At 47.0% G+C, this 12,994-nt stretch overlaps 1 protein-coding gene and 1 long non-coding RNA gene across 9 annotated transcripts in view; one reads left to right on the plus strand and one right to left on the minus strand.

Moving 5' to 3' along the window:
- LOC114695834 overlaps positions 1–12,626 on the plus strand; it is a 39,464-nt gene extending 26,838 nt beyond the window's left edge. The window contains exons 1-4 of one of the 4 annotated variants that reach the window (XR_003734925.2): positions 1,142–1,426; positions 5,237–5,750; positions 10,231–10,401; positions 11,468–12,626. This is a non-coding gene — a long non-coding RNA (uncharacterized LOC114695834). The other 3 variants (XR_005090855.1, XR_003734923.2, XR_003734922.2) reach the window with 3 other exon arrangements.
- Nfib (nuclear factor I B) overlaps positions 1–12,994 on the minus strand; it is a 419,841-nt gene that overhangs the window by 251,185 nt on the left and 155,662 nt on the right. The gene's annotated exons all lie outside the window — the stretch shown is intronic.

Raw genomic sequence — 12,994 nt, forward strand, 5'->3', positions numbered from 1 at the left:
TTCTGTGGAAACTTCCAAGTTGAGAGTAGCACTGGTACCTCGGTTTTTCTCTTCTCATGCCCTCCCCAGGAAAGCCAGAGCAGGAGTCAGTGCCCTGTTTTGCTTTGAGGGTCCAGAAACCTTTTTTTTTTTTTTTTCCTTTCAGGTAACCCTCAAGGAAGCTTTCTCTAACAGGGTTTCTGCTCCAACACTGGCCAGTCCATCAGGGCCTGGCTTGCAGTTGGTGAGGTCTCATGGACTTGTGGAGGGCGTGGGAGCTTGGTTCCTGGCAGTCAGGGTTTGGGTCAGGTTTGTCTGAAGAGCCTAGTAGGGAACCCAGCTGGAGACTCTGAGCTCCTAGCTTATGTGCTTGACAGGTGTTGTAGAAAGAGACCCTGCAAATGGAAGTGGGAATGAGATCGGGGGATGCTCCTGCCAGTGCATATAGTTTCAAATTCAGTATGGCACCGGTTGCCACCTAACCCTGAGCAAAAAGACAAAACTAATTCAGACAGACATTGGTTCATCCAGGAACCCTCTTGCCCTTAGGATGATTCTGGCCAGGTGTCGCTTGCCATGGGGGAGAATCAAGGCGAAGTGGAGACCATGATGAAGTTCTGTTTCACACCTCAAGTGGTGGTGTTTAGAAAAGCTCAGACCCAGGATTTCATTCTGTTCCCCACAGGCTTCCCAGAAGCGCACACGAGATCTGGTTTCTCTGGAACTTTCCTATGGGTTTCCTGGCTTGGAAGTTGAAGCCTCGGGCTAGTAAATGTGGATCCCCCAAATCTCAAACTTCACTAATCCCAGACAAAATAATAGATTAAGCCGCAAATCAAGCAAGTTGAGGTCCTGTCTGTGTTAGAAGTCTCCTATTTAGGTTCAGCGCACTGAGTTGGGCAACCCCAAGAGAGTGAACTTGGTCACCTCCAGTTCAGCCTGTGTGCCAAGAGCTCAGGACAGTCATAGAAACAGGGTGTCCTCTCCAGTGTTTCCTACTCCTGTCTCCTACATAGCCAACCATATCTGCCTTAATGTACAGCTATGGGGTGTGTGAGGGAGACAGAGGGGCACCGCAGGACGACAGAACTAGACCACGGGGGGGGGGGGGATAGGGAGCCCCTGGGCCTCCATGGAGGGACAACCCACCCTGCTCCAAGGGTCCATCATCCGAACTCCTGACTGGAAAACTGGAGAGCGGTGCTCCAGGCTCCGGCAGGGTGGAACCTTTAACAAAATTAAAGCAAGGCAAAATGAATTTGAAACCCAAACTGCAAGTCCGAGAGTCCCTGCCGCCGCTGCCGCAAGATGGGGGAGGAGAGGGCAGAACGGCAGAGGCCCGCACAGAGGAGGGGTGCGAGGAGAAGAACTCCGTAGCCAGCACAGTTGGTGTCCTTGGGGACTTCTGTGCTCTCCCCCTCCACCGCCACCGCCACCGGCAGGCAAGGTTTGCGCTGGGGTAGCTGGTGGGCGGAGAGGAGAATAGGTGAAGGAGGAATGGGTGGCTACTTTTCTCTCCTTGCCACAGCCCACTGGGGGCAAACTCGGAGGTGTCAAAGCACCAGGAAACTGATCTTTGAAAGTTGAGGTAGCTCGGCCAGTGACAGAAGCTTGGAACTGGCCAGCCGTGCACCTTGGTGGGATGGGGAGCAGGGAGGAAGGGAGAGAGACTGTTTGGGACATCGGAGGAGGGACCAGGTCCTGATGTTAAAAATTAAGGAGTCCAGGGTCACTCTTGGGAGAGTTAGGGGGCTGGTGACAGTGGGGAGTCCGAGAGGTTCCTTGGGGGAGAGAGAGAGGACAAGTTCAGGGGTTCCGGGCTTAGATGGCAGCAGAAGGCACTGCCAGGCAAGGGCCCAGAGAAGGAACTGGGAAAGCTTGTCTGCCAAGGCAGTGTTAGATCCGAGGGGCCGAGTGCACCATCTCCCCCGCCCTGTGAAAGTGATGCGCGCCAGTCATCTTTGGGCCACAACTAGCGGTTTCACGACTTTGCATTGGGTCAATGCGCACCACGCGCACCTATGGCTCCCGGCAAAGGATTCTGGTTAGCAATCTCTTGGGGGAAGAGGACCATTCCAGCCCCAGACTGTGCAACTCTGCCGGGTAGAAGTGGAACACCCACTTCTGCCCAATCTATGCTCCTGAAAGGAATCGCGCTCGTTCCACACCACAAGCCTGGCTTGTAGCTTTCCCTTACCATGCACCACCCGAATACAGAATTCAATTCTTAGGCTGAAAGAGCAGCGCGTCCCCTCCTTGTCCAGGGCTAGGGCATTTTAAGAAGGGATCTTCCCATATCTCTTAAGCCAAGTAGGGTTCTTTAGGAACTTTTGCGATAGTAGTGTGTGTGTGTGTGTGTGTGTGTGTGTGTGTGTGTGTGTGTGTTAAATAACCAAATCGCCGGTCGGCTTACAGCTGGAAGCCAGTTATTTAAGCTTGCTGAGCCTCCTTTCTAACGGATCAGCTCTAGCTGTGTGAGGGATAAGTTGACGAATGAAGAAAAAACATGATTATCTCAAGTGACTCGCACATCCCGTTTTCCGTTGCACAAATAAAAGTCTGTGTCTTGGGCCCAGTTGCAAGCCTGCCCACGCGGGCCAGGCTTTGATATTTAAACCAGGCCGGGTGAAACTACAGGTTGGGGCACTCCGCAACTTAGGCATCCTATCCTCCTCCCCCTAAGCAGTCGGAGAAGAGGTTTGACTGCTCAAAGGGTGGCCAGAGACAGAGACGGGACACTGGCCGAAGGGGAGCAAGTGGTGGTGGCAGCTGAGCCCGGCGATGCCTGGGGAGCTGCACCGGCTCATCAGTCTCGTTCTCCAGAAACTAAAAACAGTCTCAAGCCGCTGCACACTGCCGAACGTCGGCACGATTCTCTAAGTTCGGAAACCACGAAGCAGTGTGGTGGATTCGCACGACCAGAGCGTGTCATTCTCTCAAAAACAAAGAGCTGGGTGCCGCTTGCTCGACTCCTGCCCCCACCGTGCGCTCCAAACAGCGCGTTTCTCCCCATGCGGAAATTCGCTCAACTTCTCCAAGTACGAGCTAGAGCAGGCGGTGGAAGCCAGCCGTTCACGAGAGCTGCTCCGAGCTCCCACTTGGCTGGAAGGGCGTCACTGCTCCAGCGCCTTCTTAACTCAGCCGCAGAAGAACGCTCGGCTAAAAAGGACACAGTGAGCCTGTGGAGAACGTTTTTAGAAGCTGGGGGACTGGAAGGCTCGCGTATCCCACAAACTTGTGGGGAAGACCGTTGGGGCTGAAGTTTCACTCGGAAAGGGCAGTCCCGCTCTGGTGCACGTTCCCCAGGCTTCGGGCAGCCAACCCGGTGTGACGCTGCTAGAGGCTTGGGAGCGCAGGCTCTCCGTCAAGTGTCTCTGATGTGGCTTCCTATTTTTTTTGACAGCGAACCCCACTGGGTTTGGAGAGCATCGATATTTGGAAGAGCCCCCATCGGGGGTCTTCTTGGAGCATCAGAGGAGATAGAGCAACTTTCGGTGCGGCTGGGGAACTGCCGCTTTTAGTTTACTAAGGCCATGCGTCTCTATCCCTCAGCCACCTACTATTCGGCTCCAAACGAAATAGGAACAGATGTTAGGAAACTGGGGGGAAGGAAGCGGGTAAACCTCAAGTTATTGAGGACACTCCTTTTAATAGTGGAGCTACGCCGACCCGAGAGACATTAGACTTCATCACGCAGGAATGGTGGAGGAGGCTGGGACTGGAAACTACAAGACTCTCAGGTCTCTTTGCGCACTGCACCGCGGGTTCCCACCCGTACTTAATCATCCTAGCAATATTCGCCTGATCAGCCCGCACCGTCTCCGGTCCTTCCTGACATTTCTCTTCCCTGTTTACCTCCTTTCTGCTTCTGGTCACCCCGAGGTTTGGGCTGCCCTGGACCTCTCCGTTTGCCTTTGCTAAGTAAGACTCGTACCAACTTGCCGGTGCACGTCAGGGTAGGCTCTCCCCAGGCTGGTCTCCGGGCTGGTTAGAGACCCTCTCCAGCCGAGAAGGCCCCGCAGAATTTTCAGCGTTCAGCTCGGGAGCCCCTGCTTTATTTTAGTTCAAGGTTGGAGGGGGGACACGGACCCAAGGATAATAAACTATGCTGCTAACTAGAGATACTAACTGGGCACAGAAAAAAAAAAAACATAGAAAAGCAAGCGTTTTAACAAGTGGTCAGACTTTCGGGGATTGCCTTTGAAAGTGACTTGTAAAGCACAATCGTTGGCGTTTCTCTAAAAATACAGAATTACACAGACAGACGTTGTCAGAATGTGCTAGTTGGAGCGGCATTTTATTTGTTGCCTCTGGAGACCAGCCGGAGCTGTTGCTACCTGCCCACCCCTTAGTGCAAATCGCCTCCCCATCTCAAGGCCTCCTTTTAAAAGGAGGGTCTTCCAGGTATCAGTAAACTGTGCTACCGTTATTCCAGATGCCTCAGAGTTGCAGGCACTACTGACAGCATGGACTTCAGGGGGAGTTGTAATTTTAACAGGCGCTGACACATAATTTAAAGACACGAATTTACACACACACACACACACACACACACACAGCTTTTGGGTGCTGACTGCAATTGGGGACTAAGGATTCCTGCTGGTTGCTGGTGAAACTGATTTCTGCTCTGCCCGATGGCCTTGGGAAAGGGCTTCCCATCTGCTCTGAATGCCCCCCTCACAATGTCAGAAAATCTGCCTACAAATATTGGCACTGAGATGCTGTGACAGGCGGCGCTGCTTTAAATAGGAAGGAGACTGCGAGGCGAAAAGAAAGTCACAACCTTCCTAAAGACCAGACTACCTGCCTCTAGTCCCCCAAGCCCAAAGGCAGACAAAGGGGACAGACAGAAAATCTCCTCTTCTGAGCAGGGTGGGGAACGTATGGGCAGGATTCAGAGAGACACTGTGTGTATATATATGCAGATGGGCCCCCAAGGACCAGTTGTTAAGGGTGGGAAGCAGGGTGGGCGGCTGAACCCTCACCTCCTAAGCCCCACCCACCTATCCTCTCTGCTCTTGTTCAGATAAAGGCAACCAGGGAAGAAATTCGACGGGCGTTGTTAAGCTCAACTCTTGTGGGCAGTATGTTCTTTCTGTTCTTGTCCAAAGCTGGGGGGCGGGGGCGTGTCTGATTAGGGAAAGTCTGGGCTCAGCTCTGGACCCTGAGACAGAATTCACTAGGGAATCTGAGGTGCTGGTTGTCACTTGGCCATGAATGTCCTAACCTTCAGTTATGTCCCTTCTGTCCCACCAAGGGCGTTCCTGTCCTCTGGAGATGACTGTGGTGACAAGTGTACCAGAGAAACAGCTGAAGCCTTTTCCCGCCTCCCCCCAAAGCTGATGACCTTACACAATACTCGCACATCATTTGTTCCCTAACTTTCTGTACTTGTCTTGGAGCTTGCTCAGCTGTCTCTGAATGACCCTCTCTCGGCACAGACTACATGGCAGTTTCTCCCTGGAAGCATCCTGTCTGCTCAGCCCAAGCTTGAGAGCCTCCTCCTGCAGAGTGAGCAGGACTAAAGTGGAGACAGCATCTCAGGCAGTGTGGGGTGCTGTGCAGCTTGTCTCGACTTTCCCACAGCTTTCCAAATCAACTGGCCTCTGACTTGTCATTTTTGAAGAAACTGAGGTGCAGAGAAAGGATTTGACGTGAGGATGTGGAAGGAGCTGGGAGCAGGGTCTGCAGCGGCCTCTGGATGTCTTGAGTTTGGAGTCCATTTGCTCAGTTCGAAGGAGGTACAATAGCTAACAATGAACTACTGTTCAGTGAGTATCAACTGTGTGCCAGGGCACGTGCCATCCAGACACATTGCAAAAGTCATCTTCCCAGAAGCCCCCAACAAAATGTAAAAGATATGAAAGGAAGACAGGCATAAATCAAAATTCCTCCAATAATATAAAATAACATAAACTGAAAGTAAAAGCCTCCAACTCCACTCTCTCTCCCAAAATAACGTTTATAGTTTTCATTTCAGTGGTTGGCTGTGTAACTGGGAGATGTTATCATCATTTTATGAGGGAAGAAAGGCAGGTTCTCAAGCTAACACAACATGGCTACCTGTCTCCAGGCTCAGCTCTTCCCGCTGCTCTACACGAACTAATAAGAAATGGGAGAAAGAAGTGGTGATGCTGTTGATAACAAAAAGGTCTATGAGATGAGTGTTAATACCAACTTTTCTTTTTTCCTTTTCTTTCCTTCTGTCCTATTCAGGAGCCAAAAATTGCTATGTGTTTTCAGAAACTGAGACCATATTAATAATTACTTGTAATGGTTGTATTCTTCCTAGACCTTGGTGTAACTGCACAAACTGTCCTCTTCCAAGCCTCATGACAGAAACACCAAGACTGCCTCCACCCTGTGGTGGGCCAGGACTGGGGCATGCCTATTAAGTTTTAGATTCCCCTGACTATCCCTTAGAGTTGTTGGGGAACTACAATGAGAGTCAAGAAAAGGACTATGTACATTTAAATTCTTTCTCTATAAACATAATTGCTGCTTTTCAAAGATGTCTTTAGAACCCTGTGTGCAGTTAGAACAATGGAGAATGAGGGATTTTTTTTTTCCCTTGAGATGGTGGGGGATGTCTTTCTCCTGGAACTGGCTATGTAGAACAGCCCAGCCTCAAATACACAGAGATCTGTCTGCCTCTGTCTCCTGAGTGCTGGGGTTAAAGGTGTGAGCCACCATACCCAGCGAACCTGGGAACTTTGTAAAAAGACACTGCTTTTGGAGGTTGATGGTTACAAAGAGAAAGGAGATGCTCGTTTCTCTGTGGGAATGGGAGCACTGGATCTGCAATATGGGTAAGACTTAGCGTGTGTGGAGTAGATTTCTTTCTACTGCTGAAGACAAGTTGGTTAAGACTTAGAGATGCAGGGACACTGTTCAGAGTGGTTGGCTAAGAGGAGCAGAGGTGTGGCCTAAAAGATGTTTAAACTCTGTGCCTTTAGTAAGTATCCACTACCAAAGGCTGTTCGTAGATGGTTGGGGGAAACCATACCTGCAAGTTTTTCAGAAACAATTATTTATTACATTTGTCTGTGGGTGTGTGAGAGAGTGTGTGTGTGTGGAAAGGATGGATATATACCAGCTCTCACATCATGCTCATTTTGTCTCGATTTAAAAAGCTTAACTTTGTTTTCAAACTTTCTTTAATTTGGGGGCCTGATGAGAAGAAATGACAGGTCCCTGGTAGGGTCTCCTAGACTTAGCAGAGGAGCAGGCATGCGAAGGGGCTGTTGGCCCTTCCTGCTAAATCTTGCCTATGGGGAGAATCTGAGGGCCTCTAGGAAGGAAGGAGAATATGTGGAGGAGCCTGGGGAGTTGGCTGGTTCCATGAAGAAACTGTGGAAATAGGGGGAAAAGTAAAAATAAAAACCAACTTTCTTGAAGGCCCAGCCATGCTTCAGAGCCTGTGTTCAATTCTAGTCAGGACAAAGGATGCTGCGCCCCCTGGTGTTAGACTCACATAGGATTCCAGAGAGCTGTGTGGAGACCAGCTCCTAGAGCAGCCAGCCTAAAGCAACCTCACGAAAGTTTCTTCCGTTTGCTAAGCTAGTTGGAGTAGAATTGGCCGTTCTTTCTTAATTCCGGAGTAGAGACTCTGCTGTAGAGAGGGCAGGGTGTGTGTGTGCTAGTTTGTTTTATTTGGTTTTCTTTCCATACAGTTTAGGCTAACAGGACAAAGCCTGCTTAAAAGCAATCCCTTTAGGTGGGGGAGAACACGGGTCTGAAAACAACAACAACTGCATTGTGGGTGATATTCTGGTCTGGGGAGAGCGATCTAAAATTTCAGAACCTCTTGTTCCTTGTCTCCAAAGCAAATAGTTTTGATGTCTTAAGGCTCTTTTAAGTTACAGTGCTGAATAAGCAGTCCACTGAACCATCTTTTCTCAGAACCCTGCAAATGTGATTTGTGAATGTCAGTGCAGGTGCAGGCGTGTTCCAGCATCCCAAGTTTCCTGATTCTGAGCAAAGATTTTTTAAAAGCACAAAAAACGTATCTCTTGTCAGCACAGATGCCCCTCACCCTCCAGTCTCATGGAAAGCTCAGCTAGAAAGCCGGAGAGTGAGCACGACTCAGTCGCTGCTATTGCTTTTAAAAATAAAGTACTAAGTGTTGTGTTGGAAGTTCTGCTCAGTGTCGAGTGTGGTAGGTGTGAATACATGCTGTAATTGTTCCAGGCACTAGACCAAAACGTCCCCAGAATTAGCAGACTTTTCAGCTATAATCTGGCTAACATTTTTCTGCAACGAGGTATGAAGACCAGGCTGAATTTCCATTGAAATTTACAGCCGTTCCTCATCCAGTCAGGTGATCAGCTCTGAGGAAGAATTATGGCGCCACTGAGAGATTTCCCTCCTCAAACCTGTATGTCCTGTCTCGAACACGAGCAGTCGGTTATGCCTCACGGCAGCTCCTTCCTTCTGCACTGCCTTCAACTGTTATCTCTGTGTAATGGGCACAGCTTATCATCATCGCTATTTATTAGGCATCTCATGATTGCCCCCGTGAAGATCATTCGAGCAGCAACCTTAGTTCTATAACCATGACTGAAGTATGAGCTGTTGTCCCAGATGAGAGTGTCACAGGTCTGTATACTGTCTGGAAGAGTGGGTCTCTCTGTGAGAGAAGAAAGCCAGGAGGAAGAACAGCACCCGGATGAGTTGGCCTGTGGTAACCCTACCTCAGGAAGGGGAAGACCCCGGTGAGAAGGGTATACCAGATGGCTAGTTCAGTGACTCAGAGCACTGTGTCCCCATTTAAAGGAAATAACCACGTTATGGGTTAAACTGCATACTTCCAAAATTCATGTTACAGCCCCAATCCCCAGAGCCTCAGAATGGGGCTGTATTTGGGATAGGTTTGTTTGTTTATTGATTTATCTATTTATTTATTGTGTGCATGCATTTATGGAAGTCAGAGGACAACTTTCAGGGGTTGGCGTTCCAGGTTTTGGGTTCTGAGGATCACATTCAGATCAATCTTGGCAGCAAGCACCTTTACCTGCTGAGCCATCTTGCCAGCCCCAGGAGATGGGTTCTTTTTTTTTTTTTTTTAATGTACTTAGAACTTTTTTCTTTTTTTTTTTTTTTTAAGATCCATTTATTTATTTTGTATACAGCATGTATGACTACAGGTCAGAAGAAGGTACCAGGTCTCATTACAGATGTTGTGAGCCACCATGTGGTTGCTGGGAATTGAACTCAGGACCTCTGGAAGAGCAGTCAGTGCTCTTAACCTCTGAGCCATCTCTCCAGCTCCCAGGAGATGGGTTCTTTAGAGACATAATTATGCTTCAGTGAGATAAGCCTTAAGCTAAGGCGACTGATGGGGTCCTGATAAGATGTTGACACAGACATGACCACAGGAAGGTACAAGGACAAGGAGACCAGATGCCAGACAAGGAAACATCCTCAGAAGAAATCAGCCCTGCTGATCATTGGTCTCCGATTTGAGACTCAAACTCTGAGGTGATAGATTCTCTTTGCTGAAGCCACTGGATTTTGTGGCATTTGATTATGGCAGTTCCATCAAACTAACGTAAGCTACTATTCGGCATCAGCCAATTATGTGCAGCCATTTGGAGATGCAGATTCTGTGTCAGCAGATTTTCCAGTGTGAGAGTCTTTTATTTTTAAATTTTGGCAGGATGGCTGGCCTTTACGGGTGTGCAACATGAACAATCACAATGATTCGTTACTTAGAAATGGCTCATGTTTGTCTTGATGTTCTGCTTTCTCCATCTTCAAATTCTTAATTTCCAACAGGGGTCCTGCCTTTTCATCTTTGACTAGGCTTCCAGACATCATGGAACTAGTGTAGTTGACAAATAACCTGAATTTTAAGTAATGTGTGTTAAAATTATGGGAGCCCCCACCCGCTCCCCAAAAGAACACATTCTGGGCACTAGAGGAACCCTGGGACATTGCATTGAATTTTTTTTGTTGCTAACTGAACTAAGATTTCCAATCCCTAATCTTCATCAGGAAAGGATTTATAGAACTTAGAATTCTGTCAGGGATGAAAGGAAAGTCACAAACATCTCCAGGTACAATTCTCTGAGATGAACTAATGTGGCCCTGACCATTTTTCCCCTTAGAGTTAAGTCCTAAGAACCTTACAACACGAGTATTTTTTTTAATTAAATTATGTTTTTAACTCTGTGTGGGTATGCATATGTACATGTGTACAGACCAGAGGCTAGGCATCTTAATTTCTCTTCATCTTATTTTTTGAGACAGTATCTCTCACTAAACAGAGAACTCAATGGTCTACACTGGCTGCCCAAAGAACTCTGGAGATCTTCCTCTCTCTACCCTTCCCCCAGCACTGAGATTACAGACACATCAGCACAGAAGACCTTCATATGGGTACTGGGGATTTGAAATCAGATTCACATGCTTCTGTGGCAGGTACTGTATAAACTGAACTGTTTTCCCAGACCCTCAGTAGAGACTTTGGGCATTAGGAGTGGAACATTATGGTTTTAGAAGTGCTATGTTTGTGTGTCAAGTTGGCAAAGGGTTAAGTGTGATGGTTAAAGGTTAAAGATAGCTTTAATTGTCAACTTGACATAACCCATAATCACAAGTCGAGAGTCTCAATAAGGGATTGTCTGCACTGGGTTGGACTGAATACATGTCTGTAGGGGATTGTCTTAATTAAGCTTATTGTGGGAAGACCCAGCCCACTGTAGGATCAACCACCTAGGTTCTGAACTGTTATGAGTGGAGAAACCCACCCGAGCAACAGCAAGCCAGTGAAAAAGTATGCATTCACTCCTTCTGCTCTTGACTGTGGTTTTGATGTGACCGGCTGTCTCAAGTTCCTGCCTTGACTTTCCTGCAATGATTGACAGTAACCTTGAATTGCAGGCTGCATAAACCCCTTTCCTCATATGTTACTTTTTGTTAGGGCGTTTTTATCACAGCATCAGAAATAAAACTATGACAAAAACTCTTCTCCCTCTATGCTGAGCTGTTCTGGGGATCTTCATTCAGTTCCCAGTTGGGATGCTTGGAGGTTTGAGCTGGAGGACAAAGTAAACCTGGGGCTACCCATGCACAGGACCATGCAGCCTAAGCCACGTACTGTAGATGAACTGTAAGATATCTTTCCATTTCCTGGAGCATGTCCTAGCAAGGGGTTATAATTTGGAAGAAAAAGTTTACAGCCCAGGGAAAGAAATGCCGTCATCAGTGAGTTGAGTCATGGGGCTGCCCTGCTTCTCTGGATATACATTGATTTATAAAGCACACTGACAATAATATAGTGGAATGTTTGGCCTGGAGGTCCACTTTGCTAGTTCTATTTCTGCCCAGCACTAACTGGAGAGTGTAAATTTTAAAAGGAGTTGTTTCTTATGCAAGTTTTATGCATATTCCCTCCAGGGAGTAAGTGAAAGACTGTTTGAGACACTCTGCATTTCTTGGAAGAAGGTTACTATAAATTAATATAGAGCCCTCTTTTTTATTGCAGGCCCACAGGACACACAGGATGATACTTCCACGTCTCATGCCAGGGCAGAGTGAGGCTCTCATGGGCCTGTATCAGAGAGGCTGCTTCCCCCACCTCTTCCCTGTAAATTTCCCAAAGTCTCTAACTCTGATTCATTTTCATTCTTCGCTGCAGTGTGTGTTCACAGAGCCCTTGGAAGAAGACTTTGATTGCTAAAAGTTGTGAGCCTGTGGCGGGCAAGGCCTGTACTTGGTGCAGCAAAGGAAATTCCATCACACCTGCTCCTCAGTCTAGGATCCCAAGTTAGCCAGCTCCCACTTTGCCCCAAGAGATAGCCTCTCTCCTCCTATTACCAAGAAACAGTAGAATTTCAGGAAAGGGATGATCCCATATTTAAGAGGCTTGAAATTGTATGCATGACATTTCTGAGTTAAGTTCTAAAATACAGTCCCCTTAATCATAGGAAAAATAAGAAATGTAGTTAAAACTTATTTAAAAAACATTGCACTAGGAGAAATGAAAAATTATGTTGACATAAAACATGTATAAAACTATTCATGGCATCAGCAGGGCTGGGATATAGCTCAGTCATGGAGGGCTTGCAGAGCAATGTGCATGGTCCCAGGTTCAATCCCCAGCCCTGGGATAGAAAAGTAGGAGGGGAGGAGGTATTCACAGCAGCATTTCCAATATCTACAGAAAAGAGAAACAATTCAAACACCTACAAATGAAAGGATAAATATAAAATGCCATAGCTATATGATGGGATACTAGTCAGCAGTAGAAAAGTATGAAGTGATAGAGATGACAGTATGGATGACTTTTTTAACATCTTCCTAAGTAACAGAAGCCAATCACAAGAGAAGGCACCCACTCCATATTTCTGGAGTATATAGGCATATCTATATATAGAGAAAGCAGAACAGTGGTTGGCTAGAACTTGGAGAGGGGGCCTGGACTTGGGGAGACAGCAGAGAGGTGCAGCATTTCTATGAATGGAGATAAAAATATTCTTGAATTAATTGAAGTGATGGTTGGGCCACTTGATAACTGCATTTTAAAACCACTGAATTTTACTTGCAAGTGGGGGAATTGCATGGTACGTTGATTATATCTCAATAAAGCCTTTAATATATTTTATTAAAATAATATAATAATATAAAAGATACTTTAAGACCTGGACTGTCTTTCTTCCTTTGAATCTAATTGCCTTATGATTAATGTTGAGACATAACTGTTCCTTCTTGTTCTTCCCCAAGATCACACATTAATCTCAATATTACAACACGAACATTCCAAATTTAAAGTCCCACAGTCTTCAAAAAGTCAATCTCTTTAATACAGTGAGTCTCTTTAAAAATCCAAATTCTTTTAAAATTCAAAGTCTCTCAACTGTGGGCTCCTGTAAAACCTGTAAATTTAATAGTTTCTCACTTCAGGAGGGAAGAACCAGGGCACAGTCACAAACTGAACAAAGCAAAACTAAACTCCAACCGTATAAATAACATAATGACCAAGTGTCTGGGATTCACTCACGGTCTTCTGGGT

The sequence above is a fragment of the Peromyscus leucopus genome, chromosome 2 (genome assembly GCF_004664715.2).
Source record: "Peromyscus leucopus breed LL Stock chromosome 2, UCI_PerLeu_2.1, whole genome shotgun sequence".
Lineage (NCBI taxonomy): Eukaryota > Metazoa > Chordata > Mammalia > Rodentia > Cricetidae > Peromyscus > Peromyscus leucopus.